General features: G+C 40.9%; 1 protein-coding gene and 1 pseudogene across 2 annotated transcripts in view; one reads left to right on the top strand and one right to left on the bottom strand.

The window, feature by feature from the left end:
* ROBO1 (roundabout guidance receptor 1) overlaps positions 1-21,713 on the bottom strand; it is a 1,177,688-nt gene that overhangs the window by 1,134,783 nt on the left and 21,192 nt on the right. Inside the window, exon 1 of one of the 2 annotated variants that reach the window (XM_059720629.1) lies at positions 14,475-14,648. The exons of the other annotated variant lie outside the window; for it this stretch is intronic. The gene's annotated coding sequence lies outside the window, so the exon portion shown is untranslated. Of the gene's footprint in view, positions 1-14,474; positions 14,649-21,713 lie in introns of those variants that run through there. 2 annotated transcript variants of the gene reach the window in all.
* On the top strand, positions 10,421-10,544 carry LOC132247958 (U2 spliceosomal RNA; annotated as a pseudogene).

Here is a 21,713-nt window from a genome sequence, read left to right as displayed (position 1 = left end):
CAAATCTATTCTTCAGTTGATATCAAGCCAAAAATATTTGGTATTAAGAATCTTGATAAGAATGCCATTGTTTCTTATAGACTTGACACTACTTAAAGAGAAGAGGATGTATTTCTACTTGGCACAACCTTCAGATCAGCAGTTTAGATAAATAGCAGAAGGCTGGACTGAAATATAATTTTATTGTTGTTTGTTTCATGTTAAAAAAAAACAAACAAAAAACCGAACACCCAACCACCCTTTTCCCCCAAAATATACCCATGGATCAACTCATTAACTTTACATATATCTGAATAAAAAGTTAACATGCTTAAATTCCCAGTACTGTGTTGAAAAGCACAACCACATTATACATCTAACTTCTGAGGCTACAAACAGATGGTGCATTTGCCCTGACATCATCCCGAGACAAAGTGTGGTCATTCAGATGTCCATGTCTGTTGTCCTGGGCATTGGCGGCACATGCAACCCCTCAGATTTGTGGTGCACCACCTGAGAGAGGCGCTGCCAATGCTGCCAGCAGCACCTGCAGGCGGTCACCGCTCCCCTCGCCCCCTCCCCCCATTGCTGACACCAGCATCTGTGAGTGGTCACCAGCCACTGGTCAGCACTTGCCACCCTGCACCCCACTGCTGTCTCCACCTGCAGGTGGTTGCCATGCTTCTGAGGGTACACGTCGTTCATGGTCCTGAGATAAATCCTAAAAAAGTTCATGGGATAAGAAGTTCTAACAGTTTATCCCAGGGCATTGTGGAATGCATTCAAATGATTATCATGGGCTTGACTCATTAAGTCAATGGCAGGAAAGCAACAGTGCATTTGACCAGTGACTAAACCCTGATTAGAAGAGCAATGCATGTGTATGTCAATCCTGGGATATTTTTGCTCCTGGACAAAAGACAGTCACAATCTGTCTATGTACAAAAGCAAAATCTGTTCCCAAACTTAGTGGTTTACCTTAGAATTATATTCTAAATATATTTTGTAAAATGTGTGCAACTATTTTCCAAAATAAAACATTTCCAGATTTTCTTCTACTTTAATCAGATTTAAGACTGAGAGGGTTTAGAAGTGAAGAGATTTTTCTTTGGTACTAATATGAGGCAACTGGCTGCTTTGGTACTTTGGAAAGGATACAGTTACACACAGTGCAAGTCAGTGAAAGTAATTGAGCTTGTTATAACTACTAGCAGCAACTTATTTGGATTAATTCATGGCGCACAGCTTTTGTGATCCTTGTAAAGGAGACAGCGTTTAAGAATAAGGAACATGAACTAGTGTTGGAATTGTCAGACCAGGAAAAGGAGAAAGTACTAGTAGGTTTGACTTCTGCATTGTCTGCCAAAGAAAAATAGTGACAGCAGGAGAAAGAGAAACAGAAGTACAACATATTTCAGTATAAAATGCAAAGTAGAAATGCCATGCTATAGCCTGTTTTACAAATAGAATTCTCAAAAAAAATGGGTAGGCATAGAATACCACTGATTTAGAAATGGTCCCTGAACAAAACCCTACAGAGCATTTTGGCCTCAGTTGCTGTGTCTATACATGCATTTAATGCAGGAGCAGTTTACTTGCAAGTAAACTACTTGTGAGTAAATGCTTTCGGGCAGGTGTCCAGATGTTCAGAGAAGCGGGAGCAGTTTGCTGCTAATGGCAGCAAACTGCTCCTGCTTCCTGGGGCCCTGCATGGGCCCCTGCTGCCACCAGGGGGAGCTCTAGGCTCCCCCTTGGTGTTAGTCCAGGGGCTGGCAGGGAGCACCTGGCCAGGAGACAGGTATCCCTGGCCAGGACGGGGACATTATCCCTGCCCCAGCAGCAGCAGGGAGTTTCCCCCCGGGCAGGGTGCAATATCCCCCTGCCCTGGCTGCAAGGAGATCCCGGCCCTGGATCCCTGATCAGGGACAGGGGACTTGGAAAGAGCTGCAGGGGAGGGGCAGGGGGCTGAGACCTACTGCAACCATGCAGCTCTTCCTAATCCCCATGCCTCAATTACCTAATTGGGGCACAGAGCTGGGACCTGCCCCTGACTGGGACAATTCTTAGGCCCCGCTCTACTATCATAGAGCTGAGTGGGGAACAGGCTCAAAGAGATCTTCATTTCTCAGTGCCAGCCCCATAACTGCAGGGCTTAGGCTGAGAGAGAAATTCCTCCCAGTGCCATCCCTGCTGTCAGGCATCTGCACAAGTGCTACTGCGCAGTAATTAATCACAAGTAAATTTAGTTGTATTTGCAGGTACCAAATTTACGCATGCCTAGTGAGGTTTACTGCACAGTCAGCATGTGCACATGTAGACACATACACTTACTGCACTTGATCTGAGCCTTCAAGAGGCTGAAAAGTGACTGTGCTACTATGTTACTGCTCAGTAAAAAGTGTTTCACTTAGCTGCACCCAGTATGTTGCAATATTTTAAAATGTATTCATTGCCTCTGACTTCAGGCAATTTTCTGTCAGAGTAACTCCAAATTATATAGAAAAGGAGGATTTTCCTCAACAGTAAAGGGGTCAAGTTTCACACACACCATCTTGCTTGGGAAATCAACTTTCTTCAAATGAATATTCTCAGGGTACATACAGATGTTCAGGGAGGTTAGATCACATTAAAAATGGCCACCAAAACTCACCCAGGTATGGACCTTACATTTTAGATCTCTCGTTAGGCCAATCTAAGTACACACTACAGAAGTTCAGGATAAAAATGGCTAGCCCAATCTAAACTTAACTGTACCTTGGAGATAGTCTAACATGGATTGGGTCCAGTGAGACTGATCTAGTTGTACTTCTGTATAGTTCCCAGTGCCACCCTGGAGCTGCACTTTTCCTATACTTTTCCCCCAGAACTAGGTTATTTCTAGCTCCCAGCCCCTTGCCTCTCCCCCAGATAGACAACTCCCCCAGCTGTGGAGAAGCCAGCTGCTCCCCTCCCCCCCATCTTGTAAGCTACTCTCAGCATCAGTTTTACTGGTATTCACTGGTGCTGGAAACCAAGGAAGTAAGTCAGGGTGGGAGGAGGCAGTGTTTGTTCACTGGCTGGGCTGTTCTTCTGGGATGGAGTTCAGGGGGCTAAAGATAGTGCCTGGTTGGGGAGGGGGGGAAAGAGGCTCCCTCTATTGTCCATGTTAGCCCTCCTGATCCCACCAAATCCTTTCAGACTCCACCAACCCCTTGTAGACACTGCTAGCTCCCTCAATCCCTCTAACTCCCCCTCCACAGACTCCACTTGCTCCCCAAGTCCCACCAAACCCTCCTGGACCCCAACAACCCTGCAGTGGACCCTAAAGCCTCCCATGCAAACCTTCCTTACTCTCCCACACCCTGAAGCTACCCATGGTCCCACTCTCCCCCTCCCCATCCCACTAAGCCCTCCCAGACCTCAAACGCCTGCAGATCCTGCTAGTCCAATTGATCCCCCCAAGCTCCCCAATGGACACCACTTGCTCCCCTGATGCCTCCCAGCCCCCACTAGTCCCCTGACTTACCTTTGACCAGGTGGTCATTTTTAATTCAAGCTAACCTCCCCAATTGTCTGTATGTACCTTCACATCATACTAACTGTAAACTCTAAATATTGAAGAGGCATATAATATAGTAGATATTGTGACATATGGGAACTTTAACTCTAAAACTACTCTGGAAAAACTTGTGTAATTTGTACACTTTTATCTTAAAAATGCACATTTTTAATTCTGATTAAATGCAAAACAAGAACTGAATAATAGAATTGAAGGACCAGAAGGGACCTGCAAGATCATCAAGTCTGACCCCCTGCCATTGGCAGGAGGTTATTGGGCTCAAACAAGCTCAACAAGGTGCTTATCCAGCCTCATCTTGAACATTTCCAAGGATGGCAACTACACCAACTCTTCTGTGAGCATGTTCCAGATTCTAGTTACCCTTATGGAAAAAAAGTTTTTTTTTCTTATGTCCAGCCCAAATTTTCCCTCTATTAGCTTGTGCCCATTGGTCCTCATCTTCCCCTGAGGTGCTTTCCTAAAGAGTTGCTCTTCTAAATCTTGGTGCTCACCCCTGATGCACTTGTAGACAGCTATCAAGTCACATCTTAGCCTTCTCTTATTTAGACTGAACAGGCCCAGTTCCCAGATGCTCTCCTCATAGGGTATATCCTCCAGCCCCCTAATTATACAGTGGCCCTTCTTTGTACCCTCTTGAGCTTATCCACCTCCTTCCTGAAGTGTGGTGCCCAGAACTGGACACAGCACTCCAGCTGTGGCCTCACCAACACCGAACAGAGAGGGAGAAGCACCCCCCTGGATCTATTGATAACACATCAGCTGATGCACACCAGAGTTCTATTTGCCCTGCTGGCAGTCTCATTGCACTGTTGGCTCATGTTCATCTTCTGGTGAATTGTGACCCCCAGATCCCATTCAGATGCTGTGCCACCTAGTGGACCACCACTCATTGTGTAGTTATGATGAAGGGTCTTCCTACCCAGATGAAGAACCCTGCACTTCTCCCTGTTAAAACTCATCCAATTCCATTCCACCCATAAAACCAGTTCATCAAGGTTGCCCTGGATCCTTATCCTATCCTCTGATGTGCCTGCATTTTCCCACAGCTTGGTATCATCAACACACTTAATCAGTGAGCTTTCCACCCCCTCATCCAAGTAATTAATAAATATGTTAAAGAGCATGGGTCCAAGCACTGATCCCTGGGTGACACCACTGGAGACAGCTTTCCAGGATGAGGCCATCCCATCGATTACAACTCTCTGGGATCAGCCTCTAAGCCAGTTGTCCATGAACCTCACTGTAGACTGGTCCAGCCCAGTACCCTCCAATTTAGTTGAGAGAATCTCGTGGGGAAACAGAATCAAAAGCTTGACTGAAATCTAAGTAAATGTTATCAACCTCATGTTCCTCATCCAACTGGTTAGTTAACTGGTCATAGAAGGACAGCAGGTTTGTCAAGCATGATCTACCCTCAACAAAGCCATGCTGGTTGCTTCATAATAGCCTCCCAGTTACAAGCTTGTAATTGATGGCCTTCTTACCTGTTTTTTTCATTTTTTTTTCCCCAGGACCAAAGTCAGATTGACCGGTTTGTAGTTTGAAGGGTCACCCCTCTCTTCTTTAGAAATAGATACTGGAGAATTTCTAAGGCATCATTGAACAATATTGTCTTCTCCAAGATGTATCCATTTTGGTTAGGGGAAGAAAGATCATGTGAAGACTGGAATACATTTAACTGTCACAGAGACTATTAGTAGCTACACAAACTTATCGAGGAGCTAGAAGATCACCTGAGTTTAAGGGTCCCATTCCCCTCTTATGAGGAAACCTTTATAAAATATAATGGAAAGAAGTTAGATTGATTCATCCCTGCAGTTCAAAGTCATGAAAAGGAGTTTCAAATATTAGCTTACCAACAAGGAAAATATATTTATAAGTGGTTACAGGAAGGCATCTCAGTCTCAGCTGCACCTCAGGAAAGAAAATAGAGAATATAAAAGGTGGGAGAAAGGGTATCCTCCAAGGTTGCTTTTTCTTCCTGTTATATTGTGCTTCCTCAGGGTTACTCTTGCTTTCCAACTCATTGACCCCTATAAGAAATGCTGGATAAAATCTGCAAACACCTCATTATCCCTGTTTTGTCCAAGTCTCTCTTTCCTCTCCTACCTATAAACAACAAATTTAAAAAGCAAAAAATAAAAACACAAACAGAAATACCACACACATGTCTACATACTACTCTTGAAGGCTGTGAAATAGACACACCTGTGGTGTAGACAGCCCTAGGTATGGAGTTCATGGTGCTTGGCATAATGGTGAGATGCAACACAAACTGGAAAGTTATGTGTGTCCCTGAAGTTGCACTTTCAAACTCCCAGAGACTGAGAATAAAGACCAGCTTCCTATAAAAGTGTATATGAAGTATATAATTATTTCAACTCAAAGACATACACATCCACTTATGTGACAGCTATTTTCTTAGGTAAATGATTAGGGACCAACAGAACTAAAATTACGAGATACTACACCTTGAGCTAGAGAAGCTCTTTAGCTGTGGCTTTAATAACTTGTATCTTCTGCAGATCGGGCACAGATGGAGGACCTGCAACACACACTTATCACTGGATTACACTTAACCTTGTACACTGCAGGTATTCCTATGGAGATAAATAAAACTACTCACTGTGAATGAAATTAAGCACTCTCAAATCCAGAAAAGACTACCTGCATAGCTGAATAATATTATATCCTTACAATAGAATTGTTATAGTTTATCATGCATTTTGCTGAAAATAGGAACTTTACTATTTTCTTGGCAAATAGTTGGTTGCTCCTTGTTTGAATGCAGAAAATGTTTTATGGTGAAACTCATTCCAGGCTCCTAAGGCATGGCTTTTGTTTTTGGTCAAAGGTGAATGTATTCCCCATGCTACTTCTATCCTGAGGCTCTCCCTAAGCAGATTCTGTCAACTGTACTAAACTTCTGTTAGATTATGCCATGATTTGGTCATGAGGGTTAGTATTCTCCTGGGATTCATCTTTAATTAAGTGCTTTTCACAAAGAAAATAAGATTTTTTTCCAGTAGCACAACAATAAAAAACAATAACGCAGTGACTAATTGTAAACTGGCCAGAAGTAAAGTAAAAAAAGTGCACACAATCCAAAGACCAAAATTTTAAAAAAAGCCTTAGCACCTAATCCTGCGAATGCATCCAACACATGCTGGATAATGAGCCTAAAGACTTAAAACCTCCTTGTGTCCATGAAATGTATTCTGTTAACAGAATTCCAGTTAAAAAAGAGTTCCTATGTCTCAAAGCAGTAGACCATTTACAACAGAGGTACTTTTTTTAAGATTGCTGATTCATATTTACCATGCTGTAACCTGCTTTACACCTTCTGCTTACATGGTGTTCCATTGACTCATTGTGATTGCACTACCTTAGAGTCATAGGGCAGAGATGGTATCACCAACTCACTACTAACCCAGGCTGTGTACAATGTGTTAAATGTAACGTATCAGGAACCTAAGGTGAAATTTACAGGCTAATCACACCTTAAATAGTAGCCCAGCTATTTGTGCAACCTAGGTGCAAAAAATGTGATAAATAAGCCAAAATTATTCCAAATTATATATGAAATAATTTTGTGGCTCATTTGTATCATGCCTTAAACTGAAGGTATAGACCAGACCTCTCAAAACCCCACATGCTGCCCAAATGTAATTTTATAGTTCCCCATACATGGGGTGTTGGGAACTGGGTTGCTGCAGCCCAGTGCCTGGCTCTCTGGGCACTGGGAGCTATAAAACCATGTGTACTTCCCAATTGATCAGCACACAAGGTTTTGACATGAAGAAATAAGCAAACATTTGCTAGCTAACAAGGCTGTAAACTTTTATGCACAGATTCTATTCTACCTATTTGGCATGTAAATAAGCTTGGGTGCTTAAATGCTTTCCTGTTCCACCCAGCTCTAGTCCCTGAAAGACTGTTAATTTAAAAAAATAGAGTCCCCATCCTCTTCCTTGCTGTTTTTGAGACAGAATCTTAAACATAAGATAGCAGTATGTTAAATAAGTTCATTCATTTAATAGATTGTCAGGGACTTTAACAGTGTGGAATAGAATTGCATTTAGATGCCTAAACCCAACTAGATGCATAATAAGTAGATTAGGATTTGGCCCTTAGTATGTCAGCTGTTCCACCATAGCTGCTTGTGTGCACCCATGGTAAATAAGAAATAGATTACTGTCAGTTAAAGTTGAGTAGGCTATCTTACGTTTCTTGGGGTAAGAGTGCACACACAAGCAACTGCTGTAAAGCAGCTATCATGCTCTAAATTGGTGCCTACTTTATTTCATAGCAACCTGTTCATGTGCCTATATATTTAACAATTAGCACTAATTATACAAATCTTAATGCTGGGGCGGGGGGGGGGAGGGGGGAGGGGGATGATGTCTCCATGAAAAATCTAATGAAGCACCATAAGATGCAGCAGTTATACTGGCGTATGCTAGTCAGCTTGGTGAACTAATGATATACCTATTAAAATGTGCATCATGGGGACAATGATATTTTCATGTAATGAAACTACATAACGGCTTAAACCAACATATTCTTACACTAAACTGTCCAGGTCTGAACAGTGGTGAAAGTTACTAAAGGCCCCCGGCAGACTTTCAATTTAAGATGTGATGGCATCTACTCCTTAATCCCAACAATAGCACATCCTGCTATTCTGCATGTGCATGGCAAAATACAGGATTCTGGGAAACTAGGGATTAGATCCAAGTCATGCCTTACTCAGGATTGTGAGCCTGGGCTCTCCCTTCACTAGCAAGTAGAAGCCAATCAGCTGATTGTCAATTGGGGCCAGGAACCAAACGGATCCCTGGTCCCTTGCCTGAGTCAACAATGGACTTGGGACACAGGGAGCTTGGCATTGAGCTGTGGCAGCCTCGTGCCAGGCTTCCCATGTACTGGGAGCTTTAAAACGATGTCTGTTGCCCAAATAAACAGGATGTGTGGTTTTGAAAGGTCATGTAGTCAATCTATAAGATTAATGAGTTGACCAATTTTTAGATAGAACAACTTTCTCTTAATAGTCTGATCCAACCAAATTAAAATACTTTAATGCTCTTATTATTTTTTTTAATCTCTTCTCAGAAACGTGAGCTAATAGTAAGACACCACTCAAAAAAAATATCATTTATCTATCCAGCTATTAACATTCAGGATGATAAGCTGTGTACAATGGTTCCCTAGAAAAGCACACACATATTGTTAGCACTAGATAACATTTTGTGGGAAAATACTTGTGCATCACTCTCTGAGCTTATCAAAAAAACACTTACAGATGTTTCTATATCGGTGAGAACTACTGTAATTTCCCACCAATAATGGCAATATCTAGGTAGAATCAGGATTGCCTCACACATAACATTATTTTAAAATCAACATTTTCAATTTCTCTTGTCTGAAAATAAATTTCTTGGACACACAGAAACACTTTCATATGAAAGCATAAAGTCAGATTTAAAACAGACTTATTAAAAATGGATAAAAATGTCAGTCAGGCATGATCCTCCATCCAATTTAAAATCAATTTAATAGTGATGTTGCTAGAATTAAAGAAAGAAAGATAAAAATGAAGTCATCTTGTAGAGAATCAGGCCAAGAGTCTTCTTAAATTAAAATATGCATGTATTACTGTGCATATAAAATTAAAACTTATGCCTATGACCTGAATGCCGAAAACATGGGCTACAAATCAATGTGGACACATTAATTTGTCAAAGGTGCTGATTATATATAGTTCATATACTAAAATGTTATCATTTCAGTAGCGTGTGTTCACCCCTCCAAAAAACAAGCAAGCAAGCAAGCAGAAAACCCATTCAAGCTACCATCTTTACTTGACCCCAATTATAAAATAACCCCATAAATAATTAGATTCTATATATGGAAAATCTATACCTTTGTTATAATTTTCCAGGTGTTGAAGCTAATTATTGGGAGGTTTGTCTTGAACTTGTTCCTATCCCATTGTTATAGAAGGTAAAACATATTTTTGGGGTGTCCCATGGTCCCCTTGCCTCTGCCCCCACAAATTATTCCTCTTCCAGCCCCATCCCCCCACTTCTATGTGTTTAGGGAGAGCAGGGTCTGACAGTAGAAGTGAGGGATGAATTTGAAAATACTGAAATACTCTGAAATTAACTAAATTACTAAAGGCAAGTTTATCTAAAATTGATACATTTGATCTTTTTTGAAACTGCTACAAGCTTTAGCATAAACATTCTGAAAATGCACTTTTAAGTACCACTTTTGTACCAATTTATATATAGTACAAACTTTTAGTACATACTATGCCCGATATTAGTCCAAAGCCAAAAGTCACGATTCATGGTATAGTTCATTGGACTGGGCCTCAGCAGAGTCAACAGCATTTCAAGCCATGGTGACCCCACAGCTCAGCACTGCTCAGTGTGCACATGTACTCCAGATACCCCCCACAAAGGATACATGTGCTAATTACATATGCCCCTCACTACATGTGCTCCCCATTCATGACTGGATCTAAGTGTTCTTTTCACAAGAACTAGGATCCTCCAAAAATTTATATGCAGATGAGGCACAGGGCAACCTGGCTTGGCCACTCCTAGAGGGCAGGGCCACACTAATCATAAGTGACAGCCTGTGAGGGGGTGAGAGGAGGATTGTGGGTGAACTGTTTTAAGAAACAGAAATAATTGAAAGTGGGAAAGAAAGGTGCAGCTCAGCTGTGGGAGTGAAGAGGATGTCAAGATATATTAAACATAGTGGTGCACTGTGATTTGAAAAAGATTTGATACCAAGGAAGACAGAACACAATGGACACTGAAATAAACCTTATTCAGATGGACTACACAAATATATCCTTGTGGTAGTTTCCCATTAGCATCTTGGCCTTTTGGCCAAGATCAAGTGTTTTTGGCACAGGGTAGGGAAGTGTCAGGGCTGGCTCTGACCCTCCCAGTGCTGGTCTGGTATTGCAATATCTCCAGACAGTGCTAGTTCCCTCTTAGGGGAACAACTGTCCCCCTCCCCGCCTTTTTTAAGGGCCACATACACAAAAAGAAGGATCCTGTCAGCATGCTTGCCCAATATGGGCTATGTGTTTTATAGTCCTGCTTAGTGTTGGCTGCATTTAATCAACTTCATACTTGGTTTGCAATACAGAGCACATACTGCTTTTGGCAGCAGTTTAATGATAGGCAATTTATTAAATGAGGTTTCCTTTTATGCAAATAAGGGGCTTTTCCCCCCTATGCTGAATTGGGGGGGGGAGGGGGGGAATCCTTGTCTTTTATTCAAGTAAATATGTAGTTTGACTCTCAGGTAAATACTTGGACTCTCATTCTTTAACCTGGCTTCAGAACCCTTGCTTCTGAAACACCCAGGTTTCAACATATTGGATATATGCTTATTTTAGTTGGAATGAACCATAAAGACATACCAGAGATGCCAATTTCAGTTCAGGATCTTGCCCATGTACTTTAAAGTATCGCATTTTAATGTGTAGCTATACCTTACAAAACACACATTTGGATACAAGCAGCTCTACACTGTGAACATGTTTGAAGTAAGCCCCTACAGTATGTACACACAAGACTCCAAACATACATTTCAGCTACCATTCTAAGCTCTGAAATACTTGAGATGTAGATTACAATATCACTTATTTCTTATTTTAAATCAAAAGCTTCTTCTAACTGTGTATTTCCACTTTTAAAAATCCCCCCAAACCCCTTCAGTTAATGATATTTATGTGAAATAAAACTCTTTATGGAAACCCTGAATTCCTTGTTGCTGACAGTAAAATTATAGACAACTTCACTGAGGCCAGGATTTCATCCTTGATTGTCAGTTTTCAATTTATGTAAAGCTTCAAAGGGGGGGGAAAAAAAAAGTAATAAAATGTTTAAAATCATATATATATGATACTACAATTCTATTTGCTAATCTACACAAAATCAAACATACAACAGCTGAATTTTGACCTATTATCCTAGATTTTTCAGGGAAAAATCTGATTGGAATTTTGTGGTTCAGATAGGATTGCAGAGATTTGTAGGGGCATTAGAAGCCTAAACACAATGGCTTAAAAAACAGACTTATTGTTTTCCTTAAAGTATCCAAAGGTAAAAAAAAAAAAAAAAGCAAAGAACAGTGTTTCCTGTAATTTATTTCTGAACATTTAAAAAGGGGCCTTATTTCTTAATGTTCTATATATTTTTCACCAATCATATGTCAAAACCAATTTGTTTCCAGTCAGGGGGCTGCAGTGGTGCAATCACTTCCTCTTTTGGCATGTGTCTGAGCTCACAGACATGTCAGTGTAGCTCCTTCCAGACTTCTGCATGTGCCATAAGCTCCAAATTCACCAGCTGATTGGTGTATAGCTGGCTGCAGCCTTTGCTTTTACACAGCTCTGGAGCCCAGAGGGTGAGTGTTGCCACCATCTCTCATCCCCTTTTACTCTGCTGCTGAATTTAGCAGATTGAGTGAGGAGGGGATAGGGCGAACAGCAGCACCAGTTACCAGCTCAGCTCTACAGCAGCAACTGCAGTCAGAGCCTGTACCAATCAGCTGGTGTGCTCAGACAGCTCCTGGGAGGTACAGAGCTCCATGGAGGGGAGATGGCTCAGAGAGCTCACTGTGCATGCCGAAGTGGCTCCGGCTACAAGCCCCTCACCATCATCCTGGATCCATCCATGTTTCCAGTGGAGTAATAATTTTAGCCTTTTTTAAAAGTTAGCAGTGTTGGCTTGCTCACCATCTTCCCACCATTATAATTACAGATATTGACAAGATATAGCTGAACTTCTGTGGCTTCAAGCATTAAGGTGATAGTCATCTTGTGAAATGAAAACTCATTTTTAAAGAGGATATCTACTTCAGTATGAGATTTTTAAGCTGCAGACTTGCCAGCTGAGCAATTTATATGTGGCTTGGTCCTGTATCTTTAACTCCAGGAAGTTCTGCAACCAATGTTGGCCTAAGGATAAATCCAGAAGTTCTTGAGAGCACAAAGGATACAATTTTACAAGTGTGCAGGAGGGTACAACACAAAATAGAACAGTAGCACCAAAAACAAGCACTGCCTACCTTCTTTCTTCAATCTATGCATTTCTATTTTCTCCATGTTTGTACTATGAAATGATCCATTTAAATTCAATCAGCTAAAAGATAGATCTACCTATAGATAGATCCACCTATATATTGAGATTGAGATGCAGGCAGTCCTCAACTTACAACGTTTCAAGTTACAACGCTTCACACTTACAATGTTTATAAATTGACACCCTGTTTCAACTTTATGTCAGTTTCGACTTTACAATGCTTGATCTCATGCCATACCACACCAGTGAAGGAGTTTGCTGTGTCACCCATCTCCTGTCTGTCCAAACTTCCTTGGACACTTCCTTTAAGAAAGCAGACAAGACTCCAGAAAAACCTGCAGCCAAGACTCCTGAGAAGACTTCAGCCAAGAACCTTTCAAAAAGAAGTCCTTCCAAACCAATATGATTGCTATTTACAATATAAATACATTAATGTAGCTATATTACTCATCTATAATTGATCGAGTACATAATTCTGGGTTATTTTTGGTGAAAACAGGGTATCGGACCTTGGTTCAGGAACCAATCCTCCATTTATAACATTGTTTCCTATGGGAAAAATCAGTTCTGAGTTACGACATTTCGGCTTAAAACATGGTTCTCAGGAACCAACTGTGTTGTAAGTCTGAGGACTGCCTGTATATGCACGCCTTCCCTGAAAGTTAGTGGATGATAACCATAATGTAGAATGAAGTTCTACAGATTCTACAGGAGAACTCTTATTGAAAATTCCTGCAATTAGTACAGATATACTAGTCTCTTTCAGTGGATGACAAGGTCATGCCAATAATATAAAAAGGTGGCAAAATTTATGGTAAGAAATGGTTTTCATAAAGCTTGCTGAAGACAAGAAAAAAAAGTGGTGATGCATGTATATTAAATAGGTAGCACAACAATGATACAAATTAACATCTAAAATGCAAATCAGATTGTACATTGCCGCACACACTATCTCTGTTAAAGTCTCAGGCTTGACTAATTGAATTGCCATTGATAAGATGTCACTTAAAGAGACATGTCTGCAGTGAAACATGGGTTTGCTGTAAATGACCTGTCATTAAAGGCATGGGTAATGTCCGTGTCCAGACTGAAAAATATCGTACCTCCCAGCAGTAAGCTCAGTAGGAGTTAAAACAGCAAGAATAGTGAAAAGTCAGTGTACATGATCCACCAGAGAATTATGCCTCAGGTGCTATGTTAATTTACTTGCTGGCATACATTAATTGAAACCAATCAATAAGGCTGTGGTACAGCATAGGGAATGCAACAGAAGTAATTGACTGCCACATTTATTCATGTTTTAAACTAAGAAACCTAGAATAATTTAGTCTAAGATTTTTCATTGTGTCAATACAGATAATTAATTAATTATTTGTCTACTAGTCTCCCCATCCTAATTATAGTAATTATGATCTCTTTTAAAACAGTTTCTGTATAAGTTAGACCACTATTGCTACATTTGTTAAATCGCATCTTTGATCAAAATAATTTGGAAATGTCTTTCAATAAACTAGGCCACAAATAAACATATACACATTTAGATACTGGAGAGTAGCATTAAACACTTAGGCCAAGATCGTGCATGATTATTATACTCATTCTCAGCTTTACACAGTAGCAATCAAACAGAGCGCAAGAACAGATTAAAAAAAATACTTCAGAAACAAAACTAAGATTCAAAGTCATAAATCAAACAGCAAATAATAGCAGGTAGAATAGTTGGAAACACAAAGCATTTCAACAGCTCAAAAATCCATTCTGTATTTCCCATATCAATTATAATAGTTTTTAATTTTTAAAACATCAAGTGAAAATAATCTTATTACCTCTACTTGAAATCTTTTAGACCTTTATCAACTTCATCTTTAGTGTTTGAGTTCCTTTCTATCTCAGCTCCCCAACTCACACTTTCATGATCATAATATATACAAGACACTGGCAACTTTTCTACAGGCATCAATAAACACAACCACAAAAAAGTCCATTTTCATTTGCCAGTCTAGTTGAAGACCTCCCAGCTTCTTCCTGCCTCTAATATGAGACTACAGAACAGTTAAACCTGATTTCTGCTATATTGCATCTGGGATTGTCTCTGCAACTAGGTAACCCTATCATTTTGATTCAGTAGCATTTGTTACATACTTTTGACAGGTGATGATGATTATGGGCCAATGAAGAGTGAGACCTGCAAACTGCAGCTGTTGTTGTGAAGATTTTTTTGCATCTGCATCTCTGTCTGCAATAGTGTTCATGTGTTTTACTGGGTTTTTTCCATCTTCTTGAAGGGTATTTCATTCTTTTTTGTGTGCCTCATAACTATTCACTGCCTTTTTTTTCTATGTAATTAAGTGCTTAATTTAATGATGGGGGCTAACGCCTCACCTGTTGTCAACTGACAAAGGCTTTATTAAAATCAGCCTCTCTGCTTACTTATACCAGCTAGGAATCTGGCCACCTGTCTTTACATCACTGTTGTCTGTAAATTATACCACATACTGTTCACTCCTTTGAATGTTTTAAGTATGTAAAGTAGTTTGTGACATGTGTGAGATGCTATGCAAAACACAAACCTGCAATGCTACTTACTGAACACTCTGCTTATTGCAATTGCTTGAACCTGGCAGTGTTTGCAGACTCATATAGTTTGGTTTACATGAAAAAGAAGTGTGATGTTTCAGTCTGGGTAGAATTCTACTGCAATATTTTTATGGTGTCCGTGTACCTGTCTTATTTAATTTTTAAAAATCTCATTAGTTATATGATGGTTTCCATAAAAGTTTATTTGCTTTTGGTGTTTTGGAATATTAAAACAACACTAGCTAAGATTGTCTTGATAGAGACAAAAATACAGAAGAGGTGTGGGCAACTATATTTTCTATAGGTGATATGTGGGGAATAAATACAATAACTCTCCCTTTCTAGGGAAGACTCTTGACTTACATATACCCTTTCTTTATTTTTATGACCCACTGACTATTAATTTTTTGCAAAGTGAAACATCTTCAAGAAAAGTATTGCAAGAATACCTCCACCCAAAAAATATTGTAGGGTGTGGTGTTTATAATACTCCCTTGTATGTGGGGATATGGTTTGAACTCCCTCAGGCAAATGAGAGGCAAGCAATTTAATCACTAAATTCAAGAGCACTAGATGCAGCATCAGGGCTAGCTGTGTTTTAAACACATGACCCTTACACAGCTTTTTGAAAGAAAATGCTTATACATCTACCATTGGAACAGGTTTCAGGTTGCAAACTGTAAAGGGAAGGAAATTCCTTCTGAGTAAGATGCCCGAGTCCCAGAAAAGGCTAAGATTTAAAGTATGTTCCAACCTTGATGCTTCCTGTTAGCTAATTTAATGCCTTGCTTTCTGTTGGTCCCAGTGGTCCAGTTCTGAGATAATTAAGGTTATGTCTTATCAACACAAAGCAGATTTATCCCACTCTGGTGTTGTAAACCAGCTCTGTCACTGGAGGTAGCAGATTTGCTTTGGTGCAGTGCTATACCTGAGATAGTAAGTTTGGCTTTATACCAGAGCTAACTACTAACTAGTCCAGACTTAGTACCCTGCTAACACATCTGTGCTGTTTCTGATACTGGGTATCAGCTGGTGTTCTACACTGCCTTGCGCTGTATCAGTATGCCCTAATTCTTCTTTTGAATTGCATAAGGGACTAGGTACCTAAGAGTTGCAGTGCTTAGGTCTCTTTTGGGACAGAACCTTATCTCCTCAGAAGAAACCCCCTCAGAAAAAAAACATGATCAACTTTCCCTGATACTGCAGTATGCAAAGCAGGACATGCTTTGTAATAAATTAAGCCTGAATTTAATACAGCTCAGCACATCCTGTCACAATGCCTCACATGGGCTTGGATTCAGGTATTTGGTGCCCATTGGCATCATCTCACCCCATCAATGAAAAGCACAGCAATGAGATTTCATGGAGTAGAGCACATATGATACATAAAATACTTATGTAGCGAGAAAATCAGCTGCAGTTAAAAAAAAAATCAAATAAATATACTGGAATATTTATTTGATCTGAAGTGGAAGTGTATTGCATTGTTTCCAAACTAAACAGCTGTCTTTTCCACAGAATTCTCAAAGAATAGATGTACCACATTCCAAAAAAAAAAAGGACTGGATCAAAGCTGCTTCACAGAGTGGATAATTATTTTTTTCTTTAAAAGTGAAAAATCAAGATTGACTAATTTACTGTATTCATTTACGATCCTAATGATGGATGAGAGCTAAAGACATTTCCCTTTTCCTGAAACAATGCATTCTGCTTGTTTTTTTTCCTCTGTGCAGCCCAAGTGACATTATAATACTTAATTAACTTTTAAAAAGACCCTATCATGATTTCTGCCCTGTAGAGCTGCACTGCCCTGGAGCAGGATTAAGGGCTAAAATATAGCTCAAAATTCTTGATGGTCACTATTCATTCCTGACAAAATCAAGATCATTCTCTAATCCCATTATTCTGGATTTAAACTTGTGCCATCTTTTCTTTGTCTGCTTGAAGGTGGTGCATCACAGCCTCCTAGATAAAATGTAGTGAATGGGGCCTGTGGGACTTAAGAGCTCCTGTCTTTACTAGATGTGCACCAATATATTGGTCACATACTGGATTGGCACCAATAAAAGGAAAATTAACATTATTGGCTGTCAGCTTTTTTTGGCCAGTGTAGCCAATAATGTCACTGATAAATGTTGCATGCATGTGCACAACTATAGCATGCAAGTGGCCAGAAATGCAGCCCGGCAGCTTGGAAAGCAGCACCCTGCTGGTAAGTCTGTTGGCGGGGGAAGGGGCATGGGAGAAGGAATGGGTGTGGTGGGGGCAGATTGAGGCCCCCAGGTGAGGGAGGGAGAGGGGCAGGGTCAGTTGTTGCCCAGCAAGGACAGCAAATGGGACCCTGGGGCTAGAAGTGGGACATAACCATGAGTGGCCCATCCAGGGGATGTAGGAGGGGCATGGGGGATGGATTCCCACTGCTGCACTCATCCTCTGGAGAGACTTGGGGGCAGAGCAGAGTGCTGTGATGAAGGGTAGTGCTATAGGTTTTGGGGGGCTATAACCACCCCAGAATTCCCTGTAGCCCCTCCCCCATAGCCACCCCTCCCAGCACTGCTGCCCACCCTGCACAGCAGAGCCTGCCCCACTCCCAGGCCTGGACCAGCTCCCCCACTGGGAAGAGACTGGCACAGTCCCTGGCCCCAAGCCTGTAGCGAGCAGCCTGCCCTTACCCTGTACACAAGTCCAGGGGGACACATGCCCCCTATGCCTCCCCTGGGGGCGCACACAGCAGCAGGGAACCATCCTCCTTCTTCCTTCCCCCCAAACAAGCTGCTTGTACCTCCATTCTGTTCCCAGCTCTGGGGTCCCATTCATTGCCCTGGCTGGGCAGCCCCAGCCCCAGCCCCAGCCCCAGGCCCTGCCCATGTCCTTGTCCCTGCCTCACTCCCTCCCTCACCATGGGGGCCTTGATCTGCGCCCCCCATGCTCCTTTCCTCCCCCATGCCCCTTCCCCCCACAGTCCCCTGTCAGAGCACTGCTCTCCAAGCTCCTAGAGTGCATTCCTGTAAATCAGCTATTGGATTAATATTGGCTGGTTAATAACTGTCCAAGTATTGGACAAGAAAATCTTTATTGGTGCACTCCTAGTGTGCACTTCTTGTTATGTATTCCCACCCTAGGAGGGAATGGATAAGCTTGGTGTTTTGCAAACAAACAAGCAGATCCATGTCCTGAACTATTAATTATATTAGGTAAATAAATACCTAGACTAGTTTATATAACCCCCATGTCCTGCAATCGTTAATTGACTTGTTTATTCCTATTGACCAATTCCACTCACCTTCACATCTCTCAGCAGTGCACCCCCCCAATCCTTTGCTTTTAATTTAAATTCTGTTTAGACCTCCTACTTTCTACAAGTTTATTCCTAGAATCTGAAAAAGTTGTCTGTCTCCTGGGAAAGCTTATGACTATCTGAACCAGTGTCACCTTGCCCAGCCTTCTGTCTAACAAAAGAAGAGTGAGATTTTTTATGAAGTGAGGATAAGAGATGGGGAGGAGAAACAAGAGAGAGGGATTGTTATGGAATATTGCCTCAGGTTTTGTCAAACAAAGCTCTAACTGCATTTTTCCTCAAGTAAAGAAAGCAGGATTAGATTTCTTACTATTGTTGCTTGTTTTACAATGTCCATGGTTTCACTATCATAGCAGGGTCCCCTAACCCCTGCTACATGTAGAATAGGAAGAGCTAGAGTTCAGTCTGGCTTCACTTGTGCTGAGGGCAAATTCCTGCTGGAGATGGGAAAACTAGGCAACATGGGTGGGTGACAAGTTGCAAAATGCTACTAGCTAATAGGTAGGAGTTATCTGAAACCCAGGAGGGGTTTGTTTGAATATTAGCCACCATAATACCAGAGGTTTGGGTAGTGAGTATGAGAGTGGTGGGGAGGCTATAGCTGGGTTGTCTGGGAGGCATTCTGCAATAGAAGGGGTTAAGGCCCAGAGAGAGGGCCCTGCAAGGATCTAGGACACAATAAGCTGCTTGGGGCTAATGCCAGACAATTTAGTGTCAGGAGATACTAGCCCTGTAGAGTTAGAGACTCAGGGGGATGACCCTGGTACAGGGCCATGGGTCTAATGACAGAAGCAGAAGTTAGTCCAGGCAGAGTCATAGACTTGGTGGTCCAGAGCATCAGGACAGAGGACCCAAAACATGATAAGGTACAACCAGAGAGCCCAGTGCACAAGAGGACAGTAATATCTGTGAGACACAGATGTGATTATGGGGGAAGCAGTAGGCCATGATTATACCCCTTAAGGCAGGGCTCCTCAAACTGTGGGTCACAACCCTCTGGGGGGTCACAAGCAACTTAAAAGGGAGCCGCAAGCTTCCCAGGGGGTACGTGTGGTGGCGTGGGGAAGTGGTGCATGGTGGCGATGTGGAGTGGTGGATGGCCGTGGCAGATGCTGCGTGTGTGCTCCTCGTCCCCTGCCACCACTATCCAGCACTCAGGGTTGCAGTATCACAAAGTTTGTGAACCCCTGCCGTAAGGCAACTGAGACCATTCAGTTACAATTGGGGCTGATAGGGCTCAGTGTTGGAGACCAGGTGTCCAGAGAGGTCAGAGCCCTGAGTCAAGTGGCCCAGTCTGAGCCAAGACCAAGGGGAAGAGAAGGAGTCCTGCACAGGATAGATTGCTTGAGCCTGAGGAGGAACAGGACTAGGTAGAGAACTGTGCGCTCATTAGGGGCAGCCTCCCAAGTTGTATTTTACTATCAGATCATGGCAGGCAGGATGGCTGGGTGAAACCCTGTGGCAAGAGTGGGCAAGTAAGGCAGGATTAAGGTAGTCACTTTTGGAACTGGTCCTGTCACAACTGTACAATAATGCATCATAATTATCACTTCTGTACAGATGATAGATAACAAATTTGCTTATTGTTTTGTGCAGAACATCTGATGTTTGTAAAGAATGTACTCAGATAGAACTCAATGAATCTAGGGTTTATGTACAAATACCAATTGCTAAAACGGTCCAGAAATGGATCTTCCTAAAATGTTCATCATGTTCATTAAATAAATTCCTCACTTCTTTCCACTTATCAATAAAAATCTCCACAGATATTATTTATAGAGCACAAATAGTATTAATTAACTTAGAACAAAGTTAAAAAAATCACCTTAAAAGCTGAAAAATAGTGTCTTCAACAAAAGGAAAAAAAACCCCAAAAAGCAGATTTCCAATGCAATATAAACTAGATGCCTATCAATCTTCTCCACAAGACCTCCAACATTCATACTACCTTAGCCTGCAGATCCAATTATCCTCCAACATTTGCTGCTCAACCATGCTGAGATTATTCACCAGCCCTCCAGTTAGACTATAATAAAAGGTCTGTAAGTGCATTTACACTCAGAGAAAAAAGGTATAAGTGTTAGAATTGCAATTGGCTCCTTTTGAGTTTTACGTGCAATAATAAACAAAATACTGTGACAAGTAACTTATTACCTACTACTTTTTCAATCAGTTAATCTATATTATAAACTATACAGTACTAATTAAAATAAATATGCAGGTACTCTAAATATGCTAGGTGCTATGTACATGCAAACAGCTGTTGCCCCAAAGGTTTCACAAATGAAGGCCTAGATACTACAATGTATACCATTCCAGTAGAAAACCATATTCAGAATTCCATTTCAAGTTAGCATGACTGAACATTGATGGAGGAATCTGCCCCCATAGAGAGAATTTCAACATCAGATCATTTCAATCTCAAAACTTTTTTAAAAGTGTTGACAGCCATTAAAAAAATCTGATACCAGTACCTTACTCTGTATACATTATTAACTGTGCAATGGTTGATAGATTCATGTTATGTCTCAGCAAAAATTTAATAGCCAAATCAACTCCACAGGGAAGTTTTATGCCTTATGCTTCATTATTGTTACAAAATGCTTTACAAACTTAACTACATACTATCTTAATAGCATACTTAATTGTATGCTATTAAGAATTTTTTAACAACCCTTGCCACAGGTCATCAACAGGAGTTATTAAAAACTTGGTTTTAAATCCAAAATTATCAGCATGGGTTGCTACTAGAAGAAGAGTAGCTAGAGAGTAAGAATAGTAGGATATTATTCTGTGTGTTTAGGAGCCACTAATGGAGGACAAAGTTCATATGTTATGAGCACATTGAATTAATCAGATATTTAAAAAAAAATCATAAATAAATTAGCAAACTCTTTACTTACTTTGTGTGCCAGTGAAGAGCCAAGATCCACAATGACCCCATTTAGATGGAACAAATGAGGGAAGAACATGAAGGTGAATAATGAAATTTTGCTTGAGTAAACACAAAAAATAAGTAAAGAGTTTGCTAATTTATTTATGAACTGTCTTTTAAAATATGTGATTTATTCCATGTGCTCAGATTTTAGTATTCACCAGAATTTCATTATTCACCATAAATTTTAAAATAAATAGCAAAACTCTATTTTTCCCTCCTATTCAATTCATTGGGCATTTTCTTATTAACTTC

Source organism: Alligator mississippiensis, chromosome 1, assembly GCF_030867095.1.
Source record: "Alligator mississippiensis isolate rAllMis1 chromosome 1, rAllMis1, whole genome shotgun sequence".
In the NCBI taxonomy this organism is placed as follows: Eukaryota; Metazoa; Chordata; order Crocodylia; family Alligatoridae; genus Alligator; species Alligator mississippiensis.
This window is presented reverse-complemented; position numbering and strand designations above follow the sequence as displayed.